The 24,706-nt window shown below is 45.0% G+C and overlaps 1 protein-coding gene across 2 annotated transcripts in view; it reads left to right on the plus strand.

Moving 5' to 3' along the window:
- Nucleotides 1-20,010: 20,010 nt before the first annotated feature.
- The window catches only part of WASF3 (WASP family member 3), a 128,688-nt gene continuing 123,992 nt past the window's right edge, over nucleotides 20,011-24,706 (plus strand). For both annotated transcript variants that reach the window (XM_032314746.1, XM_032314747.1), the window contains exon 1: nucleotides 20,011-20,174. The gene's annotated coding sequence lies outside the window, so the exon portion shown is untranslated. The remainder of the gene's footprint in view (nucleotides 20,175-24,706) is intronic.

Here is a 24,706-nt window from a genome sequence, read left to right on the forward strand (position 1 = left end):
TCTTCCTCTGTAATGTCGACAGCCGTGTCCTGTCATATCCACTCCGTTGCCCAGACCTATGTGCTTCCTTTTTGCAATGCTTCCAGCCTCTTAGCGGCTGGACACAGAAAGGGGACTGGTGCGGGGGGCTTGAAGTGGGACAACAGGGAAATACTAAGGTCGGTCTGGAAGGTTGATGCAGAGTTTGGAACCAAGTGGGATGCCTGGGTGGCTCCGTCCATTAGGCGTCTGCCTTGGTCTCGGGTCATGATCCCAGAGTCCTAGGATCAAGTCCCATGTAGGTCCCCTTTCTCAGCGAGGAGCCTACTTCTCCCTCTCCTGCTGCCACTCCCTCTGCTTCTGCTCTCTCTCTCTCTGACAAATAAATAAATAAAATCTTAAAAAAAAAAAAAAAGAATTTGGAACCCTAACCAAGGTTAATTTGTGAGCATTGCCCTGAGAGACCGGGACTTAGGTGAGCGGGAGTAGCCAGCTGTTAAGGGGGCAGAAGTGGAAGGGGAGAGGGATGGATGCCAGAGTAGTGGACCCGAATTCTGGAACTGCACACAAGTGAGAGGGCAGGAACCAAAGAGCTAAGGAGGGTGTGGAGAAATGAATTTAATCCTGGAAATAGCTTTTTACCAGCTGCTTTTCTTTTTTATTTTTTGTTAAGCGGGCTCTCACCCAACCTGGGGCCAGAGCTCATGACCCCAAGATCAGCATTCCCATGCTCTACCTAGGGAGCCAGCCAGGCACTCCTTGATGACTGCATTTAAAAGATTAGGTATACCACTCAGCGATGCTTTGAGGGAATTTCTTTTCTTTAGGACTTCCAATTCCCACTTAAAACTCTCATGGTATTTTAAAAATATCTTCCTGAGTTAAATCAGAGTCTCTGAAGCCAGGCCTTAGGCATTAAATAACAAAACAGCAATTTCCCAGGTGATTTTAAAGAAGCCAGAATGAACTACTGCTTTATTTTTTTTTAATTTAAAAATTATCTATATTTTATTTATTTGAGAGAGAGGGAGAGGGCACAAGCAGGGGAGGGGCAAGGGGAGAGGGACAAGCAGGATCTCCGCTGAGCAAGGAGCCCAATGTGGGACTCTATCCAAGCCGCTGAAGGCAGCGGCTTAACTGACTGAGCCGCCCAGGCGCCCCGATCCACTGTTTTGGCCTCTCCCCATGGACGCCTTTCCTCCACACTGCTTCCAGATAAATCTTTCAAAGTCTCATGCTTTGGAACACTTCATTTTCTCTCCATTTACCTCTGACATTGATCGGGTTCCCTGGCCTGTCTTTGGAGACACTTTGTGTCATGGCAGCCCATGGCAGCCTTAGCGCTGTGACTTGCTTGCCTTCTTCTTATGCCTCATGGCCTGGTTATCTCCTGGGTATCTCCTGGTCTCCTCCAGGGGCCCTGGAAGGGACAGGCCTGGCACAGGTGTGGGAGGGAAATTCCATCTGGCAGGCAGGATGTGGTACCTGCAGGCCATGTGTGCAAACATGAGGGAAGCCCACTGCAGGACGGGAGGGGTCACATGAGGCTGGGTAGTCCTATTCAGAGGCTCAAGCAGACAGGAAGATCACAGACCAAAGCAGGCTCCCAGCCATGAATTTGTGGTCCTAGAGCCCTAGAAGGAACGCTTATCAAACCCAGCTGGGCAATAAGATAGAATGTCAAGCCCAGACCCAGTGTAGCTCTGTCCCCACTGCTCACAATAATGATCTGGAAATCTGTCACTCCTGCCCCCTCTCCAAGGAAACAGCATCTGCTCAGGATGGCCCCCTAATCAGTAGGATGGGCACAGTCCTTGGTTGCCGGACTCTGGAGGCCTGGAGCCCAGAAGACCAGCAGGAAGACCAAGCCACCCATGTGGGCGTGCTCTCCTGCCTCATTTGGCAGCCTCATTTCCTGGGCTCGGCCTGCCTCCTGCTTTCCCGCACCTCCACGGCCTGGACAACCCTGAGCTCTGACCTGGCTCTGCGTCTGCCCCTCCCACGTGCTCCACTCTGCCCTTCTGAAGTCTCAGCCTAGTGGTAAACCCTAGCAGAGCACCCCCCACCCCCACGAGGTCCTGGCGGGGGGTAGGGGCTCCTGTACTGGCTGGGAAACAGGTTGAATGGGTCATGCCCCCGCTGCTCACCTGAGCTAGGTTCGTCATTGTGATCCCTTTCCAAAGCTACCACTCACTCCTACTTCAGCCTGCGTTCAGCTCCACCGCCTTCTTGCTTGGTTCAGACCCCAAATGACCCCTCCCCGATCTGTCTGCTTTGCATCCAACTCCCTATCAGAGGGTAACGCTCAGAGGGAACAATTTAAAATCACGCTACAAAGAAATGTCTATCAATGTTGGTGTTGGTGTTAAGTGAAAAAAAAAAAAGCAGACTTTCAGTGTGCATTTTTTGTGTTCAGCCCAGCTATGGGGTTAGACCATGCACAGAGCAAGGGTATTCAGTAATGTGAATACTACAAGGGTACAAGAGTACAGTCTACAAGGGTATTCAGCAATGTGTGAAGAGTGGTTGTCTTTGGGGTGGAGTTATGGAAGTCTTCCTGTTGTCTCCTTTTTGTTTATCTCTATCGTCTAATTACTATATAGTAAATGAGAATTGTTTTTTAGTAAGGAAAATAGTAAGATTTTTTTTTTTTTTTTTTACAAATAAAAAACACAAGGTAACTTCATGGATCCTGGTTTTCAGAAACAGGACAGAGGTCCACCGTCAAGCACCAGCCCAAAAGCAGAGTTCAGTTTGAGGACTAGAATCCCAAAGTGTGGGGCCCACAATCCCGAGGGCAGGTGCTTAAGACTTAAGGGAGTGCTTAACACTGCTACTACTAGTATCTTGCTTGGGTTTGCATTCCAGCTCACCACCTGAGAGCTGTGCAACTCTAGGCAAATTGCTTAACCTCTCTGTGCCTTGCTTTTCTGATACTAAAAATGAGATAAGATAGTTTCATGGACAAGCTTATAGGAGTATTTTGGAGTCAAAAATGATCATATCATGTCACAAGTACTTTAAAGGGTGCCTGGTACACAGTTAGTTGCACAATCAACATTAGCTATTACTGGAAGGCCGACAGGGAGGTTGAGGGAGGTTGAGGGTTGAGGGGGGAGTAACACAGTTGCGTGTGACTTGTTTCATTCCCTTTTTAGAACCAGACACCAGGAACCCGTGTCGTCCCTTCCGTGCTGTCGCACACATTCACTCTTGGAGTCGTACCACACGTTTTGAAGATGATCCATTTGTTCTGCCAAAATGCTAACCGCGATCTCTCACCTGGGCCCCTGGGAAGTGCTGAGATTTACTGCTTTAGTGGAATATTTGTTGCTTGACACGTAGAAGGAAGAGTAACTGCACATTTAAAATGGTGAACTTAGGGGACATGGAAAGGCTGACTGCATCAAAGAGTGCACCCATTCCTATCTGTGTTATTTGCAAAGTAGGTTGCAAATAAGATCTCAGGTTGTTGGAGGGAACCATATCTGGCCACAAAGTTGCAAATGTCTGCGATGGCATCCAAGTGCTGAAGAGGGATGGCATCTCGTTCCCGGCCAATTTTAACGTGAGGAACTGTGCAAGGCTGTGTAGTTGGCCTGTAGTCAGCGACGTTCTATTTGGAGAAGAAAAATGCTAAACTTGCGAGAGTTTTGTTTTATATTTACCTCCTACATGTCTTGGCAAATAAACTACATATGTCGTTTGTTATTTTCCATCTAGATCATACTTCCTTCTCAAATGTTTCTCTATTACCTTTGCGGGGCAGCCCCAGTATCTGAACTGTAGTGTTGCATCAGCATCTGTCAGTGGGAAGCAGTTAGAGTGTTGAACACCTCCTTGCACACAGCTGTATGTTAGCGGTGTACACTGAAGCGACGTGGCTACAAATGAGAGTTCAATGTCACAACACATTTGATCTGGGTTCAATGGCACACTACACCACCTCCTGTTCCAAGTCCACTGAAAATTGATTAGCAAGCACTGTTGTTGCTTTGGATGTGAAATAGGCTCTCAATAAATGCTTATCGATGGGTTGCCTCTTAACGCTTGTTTAATGCCAATTTTTGAAAGACAGTGATTGTAGAAATGGTGTCTGCCCATAAGGAACCTGCCGTGTTCACCGGACAAAGAATTCCTGAATTGGGCTAGGGTGGTGGGAAAATACAGAGTACGTAAAGAGAATTAAAGGCGATGGTGGGTAGCACAGAGCTTTGGGACATTGTGTCCACTGATGTCCTGCCTTGAAAGGTTGAGACCTATCTCTCTAAGACTTTTCTGAGCAGCAGGATGTTGGGGTGAGGAGGAGGTAGTGGGAATGTAATCTGCCCTAGCATTGACCTCAGGGTCTTTGTTTATCCAGAAGCATTCCTGCTTTTCTCCTTGGCTCTTGGGACTTCCTCTGCATGCGTGGGAGGGAGTTAGGCATGAATGGATAGATGGATGTCTGCTGAGTTTGAAAACAAGCCTTTAAACCTGGGACATAATGCGGGCCCAAACGGGCCAAGTTATTGGGAAGAGACATGTATTATTTATTGATCCAGAAAGATTTCAGCTTTCATTTATGATTTTAAAAATACAGTGGGGATCATTTTAAAAGAGAAAATGACTTCATTTTGAATCATTTAAAGAGAAATGTTACTGTTACTATGGCATGTGGGGACAAGGTGGGGAGAGTGACAGATTAATGTTCCGTTGTTTCAGATCAAAAGACCCAAGGCTAGGAAAAGGAAGAGAGGAAGACATGTGGGCACATGGAGGGGAGACGGGACAACGCTAAGCGAGTGTAACTGCCCAGCACCCAGAGCCCTCACAGCCTTCACAGTATGTGGACAACATATCTGTTGTGCTGTAAGTATCATGGTGCTACGCTGAAGGTGCTTTATCTTTCAGAAAACTGAAATTACAGAAAGATTGTGGGGCACTGCTAGTCTCCCTAGCCTGGTTGAGCTTGACCTCTTCTGGTTTCCACTGACAATCGAGTCACAATTGAGTGGGAAACTGCTTTTAGCAAGGCTTCACGGCAAATCCATAAGTCATTAACTGTAGCTATATTTAAACCTACAAGAATCAATCTCTACGATCCCAGCAATTTTTATTGACATAAAGACAGGTTTCTCAAAAACTCCTTTAAAAACTATGATTTCACATCTAGGGGAGGGGATTTGCACTACCCTGTCTTCCAATCATCTTTGATTTGTTCTCTGGGGCGGGGTTGCACACTTCCATCATGTTCTTAAGAGCACCTATCATTGGGGCGCCTGGGTGGCTCGATGGGTTAAAGCCTCTGCCTTCAGCTCTGGTCATGATCCCAGCGTCCTGGGATCGAGTCCCACATCGGGCTCTCTGCTTGTCAGGGAGCCTGCTTCCCCTCCTCTCTCTCTGTCTGCCTCTCTGCCTACTTGTGATCTCTGTCTGTCAAATAAAAATAAATAAATAAATAAAAATATATTGGAAAAAAAAAAAAAAAGAGTACCTATCATTGGGAGGCCTCACAAGCAGGACTGCGATGTATCTTGTGTGTTGGGGCAGATGCAAAGTTAGAAACCACTGTATATTGGGAGGGAGACAAACCATAAGTGACTCTTAATCTCACAAAACAAACTGAGGGTTGCTGGGGGGAGGGGGTTTGGGAGAAGGGGGTGGGATTATGGACATTGGGGAGGGTATGTGCTTTGGTGAGTGCTGTGAAGTGTGTAAACCTGGTGATTCACAGACCTGTACCCCTGGGGATAAAAATATATGTTTATAAAAAATAAAAAATTAAAAAAAAAAAGAAACCACTGTATAAATATAAGTCAAAGCCAGTGTTTTCCAGGGAAGCTTTATTAATAATGCTGTTATGTGTTGAACTGTGCTCCCTCATTCATATGTTAAAGTACCAAACCCCAGGCCCTCAAAGTGTATCCACGCTGGGAGATGAGGTCTTTAATGAAACAATTAAGTCAAAATGAGGCTTTTAGGGTGGGGCCCTAAACCGGTATGACTGCTGTCCTGATAAGAAGAGAATGAGACACCAGTGGGTGTGTGCCCAGAAGGAACACCAGTGAAGACATAGCCAGAGGGTGGCCATCATCTGTAAGCCAAGGAAATAGGTCTCAGGAGAAGCCAGCCTTGCTGGCACCGTAACTTTGGACCTGCAGCCTCCTGAATGGTGAGAAATAAATTTAAGCCCCCAGCCCATGGCATGTTGTTGGCACTTTTGTTAACAGCTCTAGCAAACTCTTACAAAGGCTAAGTCACTTCTGGGTATGTTTATAGCTAAGTATTAGACATCATCTCATGATACTTACTTTGGACAGAAGCATATCAGGAAGTGTTTCAGATATAGTACTGTTAGAAGGAGATGGTTCACTCTGAGGATGTCATCGTTGAGTTTAAGGAAGGGATGATTTCCAGACGTGTGTGCAAGGCAGAAGGGACAGAGGAGGATGGGGCAAATCCGGGACTGGCAAACAGTGGGATGCCATTAGCATACCCGACCTGAGGGACAAGGGGAAGAAAGTGTTGCTGGAGCCCCTGGCTGAACAGGAGCTGTGGAAGAGAGGCAGCTGGATGGAAACAGTAAGCAAGTATGGCAGGAGTTGGTGGGGGTAGAGAGTAGATAAATAAGCTGCCCACTCTGTCCTGCTGGTCTCTTAACCTCTGCCAATGCCTCCCATTGCCTGAACTGTGCATTGATACAGCCCTTCAAGGTCAGGCAGAGAAGAGCAGGCACATAGGAGGGTGGGAGCAGAGATAGCTATTCCTCTCTCAGAAGACCCACCCCAGAGAACCTGCAGCACTTACAGTGACGCTCCTTCACCCTGTGTTTCTTTGCTTTCTCCTTCTTCTCTCACTTTTGGTATTTTTTCTTAGTTGCAGTTTCTTCATTTTTTTTTTTAAAGATTTTATTTATTTATTTGACAGACAGAGATCACCAGTAGGCAGAGAGGCAGGCAGAGAGAGGAAGGGAAGCAGGCTCCCTGCTGAGCAGAGAGCCTGATGCAGGGCTCGATCTCTGGACCCTGGGATCATGACCTGAGCTGAAGGCAGAGGCTTTGACCCACTGAGCCACCCAGGCACCCCAGCAGTTTCTTCATTTTTAAAAGGGGGAGGTATAAATATAAATACCTTCTTCATGAAATTGTCATGAAGAAAACAACCTATAAACCTATTGAAACCCTTGGCATAGAGGAGGTCCTCTGTTAATCTCATCCTTCTCTTTCACCCCCAACTAGCTCCCTTCCCCACTGTCTCTTCTCCATAATCTTCTTTAAACGTTCCGGAGGTCCATGCTAGATTCTCCTGGGCTCTATCAGCAGGTCAGTGAACTTTACAAAAATGGGACAGGAAAGGAAAGGAATAGGTAAGAAAGCACTTTTGTGTAGTGGCCAGAATAGAGATAAAATAAATGTCCATTAAAGAAATGGAGGAAGAAGAAAAAGTGCAGAAGATCCATCACAAAAGAAGAAACAGGTGCTCTCTGGTTCTTTCTTTCCAAGGTCTGAAATCTCACTCCTGTTGAGGGAGAAGGGGAAGGAGAGTTGGGTGGATGGCTGGGTAGATAGGTGTTTGGAAAGATAGACTAGTGGATGGATGGATGGATGGATGGATGGATAGATGGATGGACGGATGAATGGATGGTTGGATGGATAGATGGCTGGATGGTTAGATGGATGGATGGTTGGTGGATAGATAGATGGCTGCATGGGTGAATAGATGGATGGATGGGTGGATGGATGGATGGTTGGTTGGTTGGTTGGATAGATAGATGGATTGTTGGTTGCATAGACAGATGGATGCATGGGTGAATAGGTGGATGGGTGGATGGATGGATAGATAGATAAGTAGATGGAAGCTTAGGTTCCTGCATACCTATACATAATTGCTCTGTTCCAGTATCAACATTATGATTTGGGAAGCACAGAAAGAAGTGCTATAAAGATCCTAAGCCATAGTTAGGAAGGAAATTTTTACAAGGGTATCTGGGTACTGTTTTGCCAGGTAATCTAGTTGTCAAGAGTGGATGGGAGGGTGACAGTGGTGATAATATTAAAAAGAGATACAAGGTGCCTGGTTGGCTCAGTTGGTAGAGCATATGACCCTTGGTTGCAGGGTCATGAGTTTGAGCCCCAGGATTGGCTATAGAGATTACTCAAAAATAAAATCTTTAAAAAAAAAATCACAAAAAGAGATACAAAAATACAAGGTGAATTTTAGCTCTTGGTTTTATTTTTGAAATGAGAACCATAAATAGCCACAATCTTACCCAGTCTTCATCCTTCTTGGCTTTTCATAGGGAACTCTTACCTAAGCGCAGAAGATGCATAGTCAGATCTAAGCTTCAAATAGATTTCATATCAAGAATTAGGAAAACTAGCGAGAATGCTTCTCAGTTAGCATGATGTCTTGCCTAGGCTATCCCACACAAAAAAAGGGACATTTCCTGTCCAGGAGAATGTAGCCCCATCGTGGGTATCCTTTGGTATCACCAAAAGAGTTAAGTGAACCTCAGTTCTCAATAAAAATGCCAAAATGTGGCTACTAGTAAGAGAAATTATGCTAAGGTCTCATTAGTTTTAACATGTCTAAGGTAATGTCATAACACAATTGTTTTTTCCCTAAGAATCTGCCATTGTTGGTCTGCGTTATGTTGCTCAGAGCAAGCAAGCATAACCACGTCCACTGGGTCGAGCACACTACCCTGGGGACTGCCAGTTGCTTGGTGACGTAAGCCCATGAATGAGGTCTCCAGTCTGTCAAGAGGAAGACCAGATTCTGGAGCAGAGGCGTCCCAGCACGCAGTGAGTGTCCAGTGAAGCTCTGCTTTCTCTGCATGTTCTTCTGCTTTTCATTTCTCAAGGGCAACCTGGTTATGCACAAATTCTACGTAGTTTAGACTAAGTGGTGTGTCTTCCACTGACAAGTGTAAATAACTGAAGGATGATTTCTGAGATTGAATTAGGCACCCCACAAGTGTTTGAGTTAAAGAGGAAAATCACCCCTGATTTCAGACAGCACCCAAGAAGAGTCGTGACTGTCAGGGAGAGGAGATCTTCTATGGGAGGTAACGATCATGGCCTTGCTCAGAGTCCTTCATCTTTTATATTTTCTACCATTGCATTTTAATTTTTTACTTTTCTAGATTTTATTTTTTAGATTTTATTTATTTATTTGACAGAGTGAGAGACAGCGAGAGAGGGAACACAAGCAGGGGGAGTGGGAGAGGGAGAAGCAGGCTTCCTGCTGAGCAGGGAGCCCGATGCGGGACTCCATCCCAGGACCCTGAGATCATGACCTGAGCTGAAGGCAGATGCTTAATGACTGAGCCACCCAGGTGCTCTACTTTTCTAGATTTTAAACCTAAATTATATTTACCCGATCTCTGTTTCATTGTTTATACTTTTTTGACTTTCAGTCTTGATGTGGCTTAATTAATTCTCTTAAAATGTTTAATTGATGTTTTAAAGTACCATGAATTAATCCTAACTGATTAGATTTAGTCTTCCCTTAAACAGCTGCCTTCCCTTTTATTCTTTCCTTTCTTTTCTCTGATATTTTAAATACTTTATGATTTCATTTTAGGGATCATGCATAGTTCAGAATTTGATTTGGGGGATCACAGGACCAGACAGGAAACAGAAATATGTGATTTAAGCCAGATGGAAGACGACAGGGGGCTTGATGGCACAGTTCCCTGGTGAGAGCACTTCCTGACTAGAAGATCCAAATGAAGAAAAGCAACATTGATGCAAATATCGTGGATGAAAAGCAGGAGTTAATGGTGCTAATTCTTGAGCAGGATTATAGTTTGGTTTTTTCCTTTTTGTTTGTCTATGTTTTCAACATTTTACAAATGTCAATTACAATAATAATAAGGGGAGAGTAAAAACAAAAGCAAAAGTCAACATAACAGAAACACTATTCCAGCCAGATAAACATGTCTGCTGGCTGTATATGGCCTGCGGGCTCCATGAATGACCTTGATTTATTTTCCTAGTGGCAGGACAGAAACTCACATTACAAAGAGGGGAGGCTGGAGGCTCGGCTTCTCACTGCAGCTACCCTCCTGCCCTCCTCCTCGGGCTCCATGCCTCTCAAGGAGAGTTCTCCCCAAATCTCCCAACATAAAATTTCTTACCAGTGAAACTTAAGGAGTACTTTGTTCCAGTGCTCCTCTTTCTTCTGAGCAACTAAATTCTTTTTATTTAATAACTATCGGGCATCGTATTTCATTCTTTGGGTTGGCAGCTAGCTCAGAACCAAATAGAACAGTTGCTGTTGATGATTTTAGTATTATCTCGCAAATGTCCAACTCACATGTTTGTTCTTTGATTTTCTCATTAATCTGTAATCCTGTTTGTGTTGTCAGACACTTTAAATCTTCTTTGTAATAATATAGTGTATTCACAAAGTAACTAAATGAACATGACCTGCCTCATTCACTTCCTCAGTCTCATTTCTGTAAAAGTCTTTTCACACTGCTCTTTTCTACACACCACACGCACACACATGCACACACACACACACACACGCACACACACACACACACACACTCATATGCAGGGCTATCCAGAATTAACAGAGATATCTACCTGAACACACCGTACATCATTCCTGCTTTGCATTTGGTATCACTTTACCCCCGAGTTAGCCTTTGCTTACTTTACTGATTCCCACTCATTCTTTCAGAGTTTGAATCTCCTTCTCCGGCCGCTGAATCTCCTCCTTCAGTTTCCCTCTCCTGCCTTTCCACTTAAGATACTTCTCTCAACGCTCATAGAACCCTCTAGAATAGTGTGTATCTTGACTGTAATAGTCTGCTTGCTTCTCTTGATCTTCTCCACTAAACTAGGAATTCCCTGGGGGCTGGGACTTTCACTTTTTGAACATTCCCATTAAGTAAGTGCAAGTAAAATGTTCTCTGGACATGTGCCCACATTGAAATGAGTGACGAAATGTAAAATAGAAAGCAGTGAGGACACTTCCAGAGGTATGGGCCTTTGTTTGGGTGGATACATCTAGTCTGTGTAGATTTGATCTAGTCATTTCATCATGCATCAATGTCAATGGATGACATTACCTTAAATCGCCTGGATCCCCCTGGAGAGCAAGGTTTCACTCACTCTATTAATATCTGTCATGATATTGGTTTTCTACACACTGACCTTGCTTTCAGTTGTGTAGAGAGATGGTTCAGGTTTTCGGACTCTAAACCTTCACACAGCTAGTGTTTAGGCATTTCTATCTCTTCTTTTATACAGTACCTAGTACATTGCCTTAGCATTCACCATCCAGTTCTAGAAGTTTTCCTTCAAACCTGCTCTTTCTCGGGTCTGCCCTGTAAAAACATCCTCCTGCTCCACCCCACCCCCCAAAGCCTGAAACCTTGAAATAAGCTGACATTTTAATCTTCTCCTCTTCCAGTGCAGGGTCAAACCCCGAAGATCGCTCTAGAGCACACCCCTCAGAACACACCCCCCGTGTGCTCCTGCCGGTCCTCTCAGTTGGCACCTTCATTGCCTGTCACATACTCCTCTTTCTTCCGTGATCCACTGCAAATGGGTAAGAGGAGTCTTCAAAAGCGCCACCACCCTCCCCTAACCCCCTGGATCTCTGCACTTTTGTCACAGAGCTGGGCGCAGCCACCGGGTTCACACACCTTGTTGAATGGACAAATTGTCTTCAGGGATGCCTCACCATCTTGGTCTGAATTCTGTACAAGACTCTAGTGACCTTACAGAGGTACAACCTAATCTCTTCTTCCAGCTTCTCTGTAACTTTCTTGGCATTTCCCAGTTCTGCAGTTTCTCTCAACTCTGCCATTTCATACCCCGGGGGCTCTCGTCCAGTCATTTTTGCTCACGCCAAGTGACATCTTTCCCTGAAGCTCAACTTGGCTGGTACTTTTTTCATGCTTCTACTTGGATGGATGTATTTTCCCTCTCCATGATATTCCAGTGGAATTCAACTTATAATTTACTTCTCTCCTAGAATCTACTACATTTTTTCCCTTGACTTACATTTTTGTTTGTTTGTTTTTGCATTTGAAAACATACTGAGTTTCCCTTTCTGTGCTGGAGGGATTCTCTTTGATGGCAAGAAAAACCATTATTCTTGGCGTGGCATCCTCCAAAACATCTTGCAACATATATCTCCTTTTAGGAATGCTTACTGAACATAATTAGTCCTTTGTATGTAGTAACTAAGAAAGCCTAATTATCTCTTAAGAGCGCTATAGGACAGGACATGGGGATCACAAAACATCCCCCCCGCCCCCAGCAGAATGACTCCGACTGGGAACTAAGGTAATCAGGAAATTTGGGATTTGTTAAAATAAAAATTGTCTGAGGCCCAAGGCAAGTCATTTAACTTCCTTGTATCTCAGATAACTGATCTGTCAAATATCATATCTTCAAGGGCTTTTCCAAGGAAAAACAAACTTTTCAAAACTGCCCAAATCTGTTAAGATCTTCAAATTTTATAGGAAAAGTCTTTGCATAAATAACCCCCGTATAAATGGGTTTGGTGTGTTTAACCAGCGAAATTCCCAGGCACCGATGGCCAGGGGGAATGACTGATAATGAAGGCAAGTTCTTCAGGTAGCATCAACCTGGGAGTTACTGCCCCGGTTGATTTATGTAACTCTACCTGACCACAGCACCGAGATAAAAGCCGTCCTGGGCAATTGCAGCAGGTAATTCTGAAAACCATGCATTGCAAGACAGTGTTGTACGTCCATTTCAGGAGCAAATTAGGAACAGTAATAACCCAAGCAGTAGAATGAAGACTCTGCATTTTAATAACTGAATTTGGAGCAATTGCTTTTCAATTTCTGTAGTAATCTGAAGGTGGCGTACATGTGGGTCTTCAAGCCGCAGAGTTCTCAGACAGGGATGAGCAAATCAGAGGAGGCTCTCTGGGGGACCGGCACAGGGCCATTCCTCTGACAATATCAGGCAATGGGGTTTGTTTTTAAAAATGTCCTATTGCAGTAGATCGGTGTATCCTAAAGTCTACTGGCCATTTGCTTAAATGTGTAGAGTGAACTTCAGTTCACTTCCTATGCTCTGGGTTAGTCAGTAAACTTTTTGTATTGTTTGTAAAATACTGATTCGAAACAGATTTCCTTCAGGTGGTGAAGGACTTGGATCTCTTCCATTGACAAGCGCAGTCTGGAGAGGGAAAGGGTTGAACATCATTAATGTTCTCTGGACACCGGAACTGAAATTGCACAGCGACTTTTAGGTTCATGTTATGTGAGGGAAATGGATGGGGGCTCGGAGGCATTAATTCCCTTCCTAAGGAAGTGGTGGATACGGAGCGTGAATCCCCAGTGGTTTCATTCAAGGGCTCATGCCCTTTGCATCCTGTCCCCATGCCTCCTAAGGTTCTGGGGTTCAGAGTAAGCAGACAATGAATGGCGTCTACTTATGGCCCATGTTCATCTTGCTCTAACACTCTCTGCAGCCAGTACACCTCGGGTCCAGGAGTTCTTCATCCCCTCTTCCCCCAGCAAGGTCAGGACTGTGGGTCTATTGGAGGAGGGTCAAGCAAAATGGACAAGTGTCACGTGGGGCTAGGGCAGTGTGGACACAGGCAGCTTACACAGGCCATGGTGTTTGGGGCTGTGCCCACTGCCCGGCCCACCATCACCGGGGCACTTTGTTCTTCCTGGTGCTATTGTCATCAGCTTCATGATAATAAGAAGCCCATGGAAATTTCTGAGCCTGATGTCTTTAAGTGCTGTTTGGATTGCTTCCATATTAGTTTTCCCTATGATATCATGAAAATCCATTCAACAAATATTAACTATGTACCTGGCATGTGTTAGGAGCTAGGAGTTCAAGATGAGTAAGTCTCCGCCCTCCGGGGATTGCCTGCCTGGTGGCGGACAATGAGATGTGGTAGGAGAGGGGGGCGAAGGAGGTAAGGGGAGTCCAGGTGCCGCTGTGAAGACCTGCACCGAGGAGGCTCTGCAGAGGGTGGCATTTGAAGTGCGCTGTGGAAAACGAGATTCCCCAGGGGAGAAAGGCAGGGAAGGTATTCAGACAGGAAACGTCCAGGCACACGGGAAGGCAGGGGTGCGGGAGGCTTTGGGGAAATTAGTTGGAGCTGGGCATTATTAAGGGCTGTATTTGACTTACGTCATAGACGGTAGGAGCCTCTGAGGTTTTGAACAGTGGGGACATGCAATTAGATCTGTGTTTTAAAAATCGTCCATGAGGGGCACCTGGGTGGCTCAGTGGGTTAAAGCCTCTGCCTTCCGCTCAGGTCATGATCCCAGGGTCCTGGGATCAAGTCCCACATCGTGCTCCTTGCTCGGCAGAGAACCTGCTTCTGCCTCTGCCTGCCACTCCCCCTGCTTGTGCACATGCTCTCTCTCTGAAAAATAAATACATAAAGTATTAAAAAAAAAAAAGACCATGAAATAATGCAAAGACAGACGAGAGGGGAATGAAGCCATGGGAAATGGATTAGGAATGCCATTCCAGCACAGAAGACCATGGCAACACCCTCAGCCTGAGTGGTGGCAATAAGAAAGGAGTGGGGGGACAGATTGAGTGAAGTCCCAGCTGCGGCGTCAGAATGGTGTGGCCACATCGTCCTGCTGACTCATTTAGTGACTTTCAGGGCTGTCCTGTCCTCTGTAAAAACAGCCTTCCTGTGATAGTACCCCTTGAGCAGCCCTGATAAATAACAAAACTTTCTTCGTGTCTTATCTTTAAAATGGGCATAACACCATATATCCTACAGATATTGTATTAAATATCACAAGTAAAACCATATGGTAAGTTGTGAATTCTCAATTCACGTTCGTTATATTACCTTCCCATTTTTTTCTCACTTAAAAATAAAGTTAGTACCAATAGACTGCCCTGCCCTCATGAGATAATTGGGTGAATATTCCAAGTTAAGAGGAAGTTCCTCATTTTTCCCAGGCAGACTTTATTCTTGGAAAATGTGGGTATGTAGATGTGTGTATTTATTTCACCCTGGCGTCGTGATAAAAATAGATATTCTCCTTCAAAAGGAAGCTAGACTAAGTGAAGCATGTTTATAAAGATTTATGTATGGAGCTAAATTAATTCTTGAAAACCGAGGTATTTGTACTCAGCATTTCACTTCATTCTGAGAACAAGTACAAATGAACATGTCGAAAGTATGACAGTTATTAGGCTTTTAATTTGGTTTCTTACATATTCGAATTATACTCTTTTAATCAGTATCCACTCTGGCTCTTTAGCTTCCCCAAAGTAGGACTGAACTCAGTTCCTAATGCAAAAGAGTTTGTAATTTTTATGTACTATGACACTCTATTAAGTAAAAAGAATGGCAATTGTTTTTTCACCAAAGAATTTGGAATGGTAAAAGAGATCTTAAGCTAATCACTGGGAAAGTATCTAATTTATAGAGCCTCGTGAAAAAGACAATGCATCATCACTACCCACGTCATCTGATTAACGTAAAGATGACACTAGAACTACTTTTTTAACTGTGGGAACTTATCCAAGAGCTTGACCAGGCAAGGGTAAAGAGGAACAAAGATGACACATTTCAAGAGATTTTAAAAATATCGTTGGGAAGATCTTAGGAGCACGTTTGAGAGCTTGTTCAGTTGTCACAATAACACTAGACATCAGGCATTCAGCTCGCTGGTGGATCCAGAACTGGCTGCACCTTGGGCTTCATGCAAATCGTTTCATGAAAACATGAATGATGGCTCACTCACCTAGCATCACCAGAACTCTCTTAGTGTGGTGCCTTACCCCAGCCTCCCTTGCCCCTGAGTTTGATTTTACTATTTCCTCATGATACCGGTTCATGGGGATAAAGACATTCTATGTCAGACTGGACAGTTACTTACAGAACACAAAAAGGGGAACAATGCATCTTGAGTAATTAGACACACCTCGTCTCCTTGGTCTCATTTGATATGCTCTGCTTGTCTTTTTTTATATACTAAAGCAATCAAGACATTTTTGCTCTTGGAGATATGTACTGAAGTATTTAAAGTGTCTTGGTGTCTGCAATTTGCCTTCAGTGGCTGAGTGAAGAAAAGTCATGTACACAGAGACAGAGACTCAATGAAGAATGAAGAAGCAAATATGGTGGTGCCTAGACATTCGGTGAATCCGGATACAAGGTAGATAGGAGTTCATTGTACCAGTCCTTACATTTGAAAATTTTCAATGTAAAAATTGGAGGGAACCCCTAATTGAAAAAATATATATGTGATAGACTTTTTAAGATTTAGACTTTTTAAGATTTAAATCTTTTAAGATTTAGCAATAGCTGAAGGGCAATACAATTTGTCTGTAAATCCATTAAAGGCCTATAAATAAAATGAAGGTGACTTCTCCAAAAACAAACCTTATTTCCTTTTTATTATGTTAGCTTCAGTATGTTAATATTATTATGTTAAGTATAGTTCCCTTTTTAAAATGATCGACAGACTTTATTTTTTTAGTATAGTTTTAGATTTATAGCATAATTGAGCAGATAGTACACAGACTCAGTCTACCCTAACCCCCTCCTCCTCTACCCCTCACACAGTTTCTTCTGTTATTAACACTTTGCATTTTTGTGGTTTTAATTAGTGAACCAATACTAACACATTTTTATTAACTAAAGCCCATAGTTTACCTTAAAGTTCGCTTTTGTGTTGTATATGCTATGGATTTTGACAAATATATAATGTCATGTATTCACCATTGTAGTATCATATAGAATCGTTTCCCTGCCATAAAAATCCTCTGTGCTCTGCCTATCTATTGCTCCTCCCCCCAACCCTTGGCAACCACTGATCTTTTTAGTCTTCATAGCTTTGCCTTTTCCAGAATCTCATAGTTGGAATCTACAGAATGTAGCCTTTTCAGATTGGCTTCTTTCACTTAGCAATACACATTTATGATTCCTCCATGTCTTTTCATGGCCTGATAGCTCATTCTTTTTATCACTGAATAATGTCCTATCGTCTGGATGACAACAGTTTGCTTATACATTCACCTACTGAAGGATTGGTTGCTTCCAGTGTTTGGTGATTATGAATACACATTTGTGCACAAGTTTATGTGTGGACATAAGTTTTCAACTCATTTGGGTAAATACAAAGGAGTATGATTGCTAGATTGTATGGTAAGGCTATGCTTGGCTTTGTGAAAAACTGCCACATTATCTTCCAAAATGGCTATACCATTTTGCATTCCCATCAACAGTGAATGAACATTCCCATTGCCCCACATCCTTACCAGAATTTGATATTACTAGTTTTTTGAATTTTAGCTATTCTAGAAGATGTGCTATTTCATTTTTGTTTTAGTTTGCAATTCTCTGACATATGCTATTGAGGATATCCTTATTTGCCATCTGTATATTGCCATCTCTACCTCAGTGAGAGGTTTGTTCAGATCTTTGGCTCAATTTTAAACTGGGTTGTTGGTTTTCTTATTAAGATTTGAATGACTTTTTTTTTTAAGTGTGTCATCTCATGAATAGAGTGAGGGTCCAATCACATATTCATTTATGCCACAACTATGGCAGAAATTGCATTCTTCTTCTTCTTTACTAACAAAAACCTGACATTGTTGCAGACAAGGTCCCTGGCCTTAAATACTTAGTATTTCAGACTGGCATTGAGTGGAGGTCAGGGGCAGGTGGTGGGGAAACGGTCAGTGTGACACAGTGTAGCCAGTAAATGCTGGTTGGGCCTTCCCAGAAAAATTGTTAAAAAGGAAGACCCAGTTGGCATGCACTTCTTTGATCTTTTGCCTTTTACCCATATCCCTGCCATTTTCCAGATTGTGATACAGTACCCAGAATGGGAACAATCATCTTGTGAGGAGACCAAGTCACCTGACAAGGACAGCAGAACTGATGGGTAGAAGGAATCTGAGGTACACAACACGATGGAGGTGTCGCAGAAGCCCAGGGTTGTCTCTAGACTTCTTGCTGTGTGATGAGAAGCACCCTCTATTTGGTAAGAATTTAGTCAAGTTTCTGTTACAGGCAACCAATTCACTCCCTGATATGGCAACGTTTTTTAAGCACTGTTAAGTGTGAGACGCTATCTCCCTAACAAGACTATTCTGAGCAATTTTTATTTAAAGGACTGGTTCACAGAAGTACTACATTTGAAAAAATTTCTGTATATTATAGACACAATGCTAGGATGGAGTTATATTTACATGTTCAGCACTGCATTAGACATTATGGGGAGAGGAAGTAAGAGTTTAAAATAAGGACCTTACCCTCATGGAACTTACCACCTAATTAGAGATAAGACCGACCTATGTGAAACAATCCTGAACGCTTCAGGACAGTAAGATTAAGGGTTAATAGTGGATGTAAACTGAGTGTAGCAGCAGTTCACATAAGGTGGGCTCACTGAAGAGGGAAGGAGCACGGGAAATGTGATTAGTAACTCTGAAAACATACTTTTTGTAACCTACAGCTTCCTATTTTTTAAGTCAATGACCTAAATACAGACATGGAAGCTATTGCCGGGGTAAGTGAAGTCAAAAATGAAGGAAAGTCATTTAAATTTGTATACCAATTCAGCTTTGAATTCAGAAGAAATTTATCACTCTAGTATCAATATTTCAAACACAGAACACTGTTAAGAATTCACTACAGTTCTGGGGCGCCTGGGTGGCTCAGTGGGTTAAGGCCCCTGCCTTCAGCTCAGGTCATGATCTCAGGGTCCTGGGATCCAGCCCCACATCAGCTCTCTGCTCAGCAGGGAGCGTGCCTCCACCCCCCCTACCCCCACTACGCTCCCCCCCCCCCCCCCCCCCCCCCCCCCCCCCCGCCTCTCTGCCTACTTGTGGTTTCTGTCTGTCAAATAAATAAATTAAAAAAAAAATTCACTACAGTTCTATTTACATTATTAATTGTCAGTATATTTCATGTTGACATGAAATGGAAACTAAGTACATGTTACCTTAAAATAGGGCTTTTGAAATTGTTCCTTTGGAAGTAAGGTGGGTTAACAGATTAACATGAGGAGGGACTGGGGATTTTTCTTCAGCACCTCTGATATTGCAAACATTGCTAATATTGTTAGCAACTGCTATTCATTTTTCCTAGCTGGTAGTTGCTGTAACTAGCTGTAACAGATGTGAACCGTTATCACACATCTGTACAGTCAAGAGCAAGACAATCTGAATTAGTTTTTTCTGGACTCTTCATTAGGATTTGAACTTTTTTCTTAAGTTTTTTCAATTTAGTGATTTTACTTGTAAATCAAAAAGAATAAAGGCATGCAAACTGAAATATAGATAACATTTCTATCTAATGTTTTTAACCTTTCCTTCAGGACCTAGGAGAACATACTTGGCTTTTCTTTCTTTTCTTCTCTTCCTTTCCTTTCCTCTTCCATTCTTAAGTTTACGTCTGAGTCATCAAGTACCACCTGGCTGTGTTTCATTGCTACGGGGTTTAGTTTCAATGTTATGTCATGTTTAATAGGCATTGTGAATTTTCTCACATGTGGGGTGGAGGGAGACTGGAGACAAGATGATTAAAAAGGGAAGACTCTGTAGAAGGATATGAGAATAGGCAGAAACGCTAACGGATTTGAGAAGGGCATAAAACCAACAGATGACGATGTCTATTATCCTCTCAAGGTTGCCTGAACCCTTAACCCTGCAGGACCTCTGACTACCTACAGGTAGATGGACGTTTTTGCAGGAGCCCTCAAAACCCAGGTAAGGTTAGGGAACGGGTGGAAACTCAAAGGGACTGCAATGGGTACATTGTCAGCAAAGGTGATGGAAGGGCCCCTTAAAATAAACTCGGCCCAAAGTATCCCTGCCTCTCCTCCACTCTGGAGGCACTAGGGCCAAAGCCTCAGCCGGAACGGGGGGCGGAGGACCGATCGTGAGAGCCACCTCCTCCGCAATCCCCCGCCCTTCGGCGCCGACGCTCCGCGCTCCTTCCGTTTTCCCATTGGCTGAGGCGCTCGCCAATCCTGGTGAAGCGGCTTGGTGAGAGGCCTCTGGTTGGTGGAGCCGGCGCTGAGTCCCCCTCTTGCTCTGGCCGGGCCCCCAGCCGAGAGGGGGCGTGGCCGCGGCCGTGGCCGGGCCGGAGGCGGCGTCGCTGGCGCCGCTGCGTGCGGTGTGCTGCGGGGCGGGGGCGCCGGGCGGCCGCGGCGCGGTGGGACCATGGAGCTCGGAGCGCAGCCCCGGGGCCGGCGGCGGAATCGCGGACCGGTGAGTGCGGGTTGCGGCTGGTCGGACTCCTCAGTCCTGGCCCCTTCGCTGCTTGGCTCCGGGCCGAGCGGCTGCCCCGGGGGAGGGGTGGGCGCGGGCCGGGCCCCCGCAGCCCCGTGGCTAAGTGAAGTTGCTGCATCGCGCCGGGCGCTCTCGGGCGGGCAGTGGGGCCCACTGCGGGCCGCGGCGCCGCCCCGCGCCTTGCCCTGCAGCCCAGCCGCATCCTGCGCGCTGGCTCCCGCGCCGGCTGGGGCTTCCCGCCGTCGCAGCGCGGCCCGGCGGCCGCTCTCGCCCGCGCCGTCCTCCCCAGCCCTCGGCCGCGGCACTGCCCGGTGTGCGCTCCCCGGGCTGCGGGGCGGGCGCCCGCCATCCCGGCCGCAGTTGGCGCCCGGGCCTCCACTCGCGCCCCACGCACAGTGCCCAGGGCTACCCCGCGTCCGGGACTTTCACATCCCTCGGTACCGCGCGCCCTGTCCGCATGTGGCCCAGTCCCCGCATGCCCGTCGCCCTGGGTCGGGCCCACTCCATGGCTTCGCCCTCCCCGCGCCTGTGCGCCGGGTGCCCCCTCCCAAGGGGCTGCGGGCCCGCGGGGCTCCCGGCCTCCGCAGCCAGGCTCGGCTCCCCGAGCGCAGGGCAGGGGGTCGTACAACCGGCGAGGGGCGCGCTGCAGGTCGAGGGGAGAGGGCTGCGCGCCCGGGAGCCGCTTCGCGGGTATGGATCATCCCCGGGAGACTTTCCTTGCGCTGCAGGAGGGGGCCGCGGTGCCTGGCCTCTGGCCCTCCTCCGTGCCGGAGCTCCAGCGCGTGGAAAACCTTCCCCTCTCCGTCTGTGCTACTTAGAGGCAATGGCGATTTCTTCTTGGTTTAGCCTCTCTGCAAGGGATAGTTTCGTGGCGGAGAGTAGAGTTCTTAATTATTAAGAAGCTAACCGATGGGCTTACGGATGAATGGGAGCACCTCATTTTCTTAGCCACTGTTATGCGTATTAGGAATTCTTTCTCATGTGGGGATCAGTTTTAAATTCGCACTTAGTAGCAGAAATAATTTTGGAGTTTTTAAAACACCGAGAATTAAAAGGTTTTTTTTTGCTTTGTGATTGTCCAAATCAAATCCATGCTGGGGCATGAAATTTTAAGATTCAGGGCCCACATTTTATGAGGGGAGGGGCTAAGTATTTGAAATATTTTTTCATTTTATAAAAATTAGGTCTGTCTGAACTTAAAATGTCTCCATCTCTATCAAAACTAAGTTTAGAGTGTTATAATTGACTTATTTTTCTGTTGCCTCTAGGGCACATTCTGCTGAACCTTGGTTGCTTGCTTCTTTTTTGTATATGCTTTACTCAACTTTCCTTTTCTTGCAGTGAAACAATGTGGTGATTCTTGAAAGCTAGTTCTTTTATCTATGTGAGAGGTTAAACAAAGGAAAGCGAGGTTTGACCTTTCCCATAGGCAGTTTTTATTGTGTCTGGTCTCCTTTCTACCAGGGTCCCCATAGCGCTCATTTTTCTTCATTTTTGAAGATCTTAATTTGTATTCTCTAAAGTCGTGTCCTTTTGGATGTTTAAAACTCACTAGGTTGGGAAGTTTGACTTATATTTACAATCTGACCTGTATTCACTGTTGTCTTCTAGCAGGGAAAAGAAGCTTGTTCTGGAACTATCCACATATACAAATTATTCTTGCTACTTCCAGTTGCTGACTGTTATAGCATTGTTTTATCTGTTTCCTTAAAATTTATGACCTTATAGTCAATGTTGTGCTACAGTCTTTTTAAAAATTCTGAAAATAAAGGTGGAATGCACTTAGCTAAGTGGTCATGCCAACGCTGTAGACTCCTGTCTATTCTAGCGGGTCTTTGTAGGTCTCCTTTACACTTCCCATAGTAACCTGCATGTGGCAAGTCACCTTTTGGTTTTTGGAATGTTCCACTAAAACAGTTGCTTAATATAAGTATTAAAAGAATTGTCTGCCCTGGCCGGCCAGTGCAAGTTGTCTTCTTTTAGAGTTCCCAGAACTTTCTTTGAAGAATAATCACAGGTTATATTTTCCACTTATATGCTATTGTCATTCCTTATATTTTCTTGGGACTGCCTCCACGCTGCTGTACAGATGTAGATGCTTACCTTCTCAGTCCTTTTTTTCTTAGAAGCCGGTTTTCCTCTTTAAGGTCACATTTTCTCCGGACCTGCTCTAGGGTGCGTGGAGCCAAACGCTGCTTGCAAGTGCATGTGTTCTTCAGGACTGGTTCTTTACACAGGATACATTTTATGCTGGCAATACAGGAATAGTGTATGACAGTCATACTTAAATAAGGCATATTATAAAATCAATGGAGTATCACTATGCAGATACATGGAGTAACAAATTTCAGTTCTCTTTACCTCCTGTTATTGGTGCCCTGTCCTGTTTCTTTCTCCAGAGGTAGCCACCCCTAATCCAGTGGGGTGGGGACATCCAGAATTTTTTCAGTCGGCTTTTTTCTTCAGAAGCCGTTTCGTGGATGCTTGCTAAGTACCTGTACTATTTTGATACAGGCATAGCAGAAATAAGAGAGAAAAGCTCTTAAGATGTTGATAGTCTGCCGAGACACACAATTTCAGCATGGTGCAATCAGTGCTGTGATGGCGTTAGTAAGCAGAGAAGGATGTGAAGCATCACATGAATGACCTAGTCAGTACATTCGCTTGCTTTATTGCAGAGTTGATCCTATGTGCTGGGGATACTAAGATAAGCAAGGTGGATACCTTTTGCAGAGCCTGTTCAGCTGGGCTCTCTTGGACAGTTTTAACCATTGGTTACAGTACGGCATATGGTACGTGCCCTGAAAGGGGTCAGCTAGAGGAGCTCACAAACCCAAGGGACCGCAAACCCAAGCTTTGGGATGATTCAGAGAGATGAGAAAGGCTTCCCAGAGCAATAAGAGAGAAGGAAATTGGTCCGAGTCAGGGCTGAGGAGAGGCTTGATAAAGGCTGTCAGAGAGAGGGTGAATTGGGGCAACTGGAAATGTATGTGGCTCGGCCAATTGCAGAATGGCAGGGAAGTGGCAAGAAACAGAGACAGAGGTGACTAGGGGCCGAGCCATAGGGGGGGTCTTGTGATTCTTATTGTAAGGAGTTTGGACTCCTCTATAGGCAAAAGGAAATAGTTGCAGAATTCTGAAGCAAAAGGGCATGATCCGATTTGCCCTTTACAAAATGGATGGAGGGGAGCAAGCGTGGAAGGCAAGAAGGTCAAGGAGGTGGAATTGCTGGGACTTGGTTCTTGGCTGGGGGTTGTATGTGTGGTGGGGGAGTTTGGAGAGGGAGGAGTTCAGGGTGGTGCTGAGTCCTAACTGGCCAGTTGGGTGGATAATGGTGCCTTTCTTATGGAGCAGCAGCCATTTGGAGGAAAAAAAGACAGGTGCATTTGGCCTTGTTAAGTTTCAGGTGGCTATGGGACACAGTGTTTTAGGGATGTTGGGGTGTTGAGGGTGTCTGGACTGGAGACAGACATCTAAGAGTCCTTAGCACCACAGTTCCCAAACTGTGTGCTGATGTGGTGCAGTGAACTCACAGGGAGACTGCAGGATATTGAATTGTAGAAAGAAGCTCAAGGGTGCATAACATTTGTCCAACCCTGTGGGAAATGCTAGCTCAAAGTTATCAACAGTTTCTACTGTCTGTTGCGCTACCTTCCTTTTGATAAGTTTGTAAGGCTGGGTGTTCAGTGGTTGCATTTCCTGTGAAAATCAGTGTGGAACAGGAAATGAACGAGGTGATATCCAGCCCAACTCTAAGGTTTGAGAAATTGTACCTGTGGTTTATTTAATAATGACAGAAATAGACTGATTTTTTTCTCAGTTGAAGTGTGTTTTTAAAAAATGGGTAATAAGTTGTTAGGGCAAAAAATACTTAAGATATTTGAACTTATCCAGTGTTTCAATTACTCAGGCATTCCTTTTGGCCTGAGACACTAAGAGTGCAATGAACAGAGAAAGTCTCTTTTAGAGAAAGTTCCAGAACTTTCTGGAATCTCTGCCTATGCCTGTATTTGTTAATGGAGGCTGTTGGAGTAGATGAAGTTATTCAAGAAGTATGTACAGAGTGAGAAAAGGAGTGGTGTAGAATGTGATCTGAGGAGCTTTTGTGTTCAAAAGATACATAGGAGAGAATAGGCTCCCACATTGAGACTGAGGAGGGCAGTTGTGTGTGTGGGGGAGGGGTCCATGAAGAGTGTCTTAGAAGCCATGGTCCAAGGGAACATCACTAAAGAGGGATGCTAAACCAGGAAGTTACTAGTAATATAGGTGGTGTCAGACAGCTCTTAAGAGGGGTGGTGGTGGTGGTAAAGGGTGGGTCCAGGAGGATGGGTAAAGGGGTGGGGGTATTTCTTTTGTTGTTGGTTTTTTTGTTTTGTTTTGTTTTGTTTTTGAGTGGAGGGTTTTGAGCATGGGAGGGAACCGAGAGAGAGAGAGACAGAGAGAGAGAGAACACACACGCGTGCGCGCTAGCCAGAGATCCAGATAGAGAGTTGTTCTAAAGTTTCCATTGG

This window comes from Mustela erminea, chromosome 15 (assembly GCF_009829155.1).
Source record: "Mustela erminea isolate mMusErm1 chromosome 15, mMusErm1.Pri, whole genome shotgun sequence".
In the NCBI taxonomy this organism is placed as follows: Eukaryota; Metazoa; Chordata; class Mammalia; order Carnivora; family Mustelidae; genus Mustela; species Mustela erminea.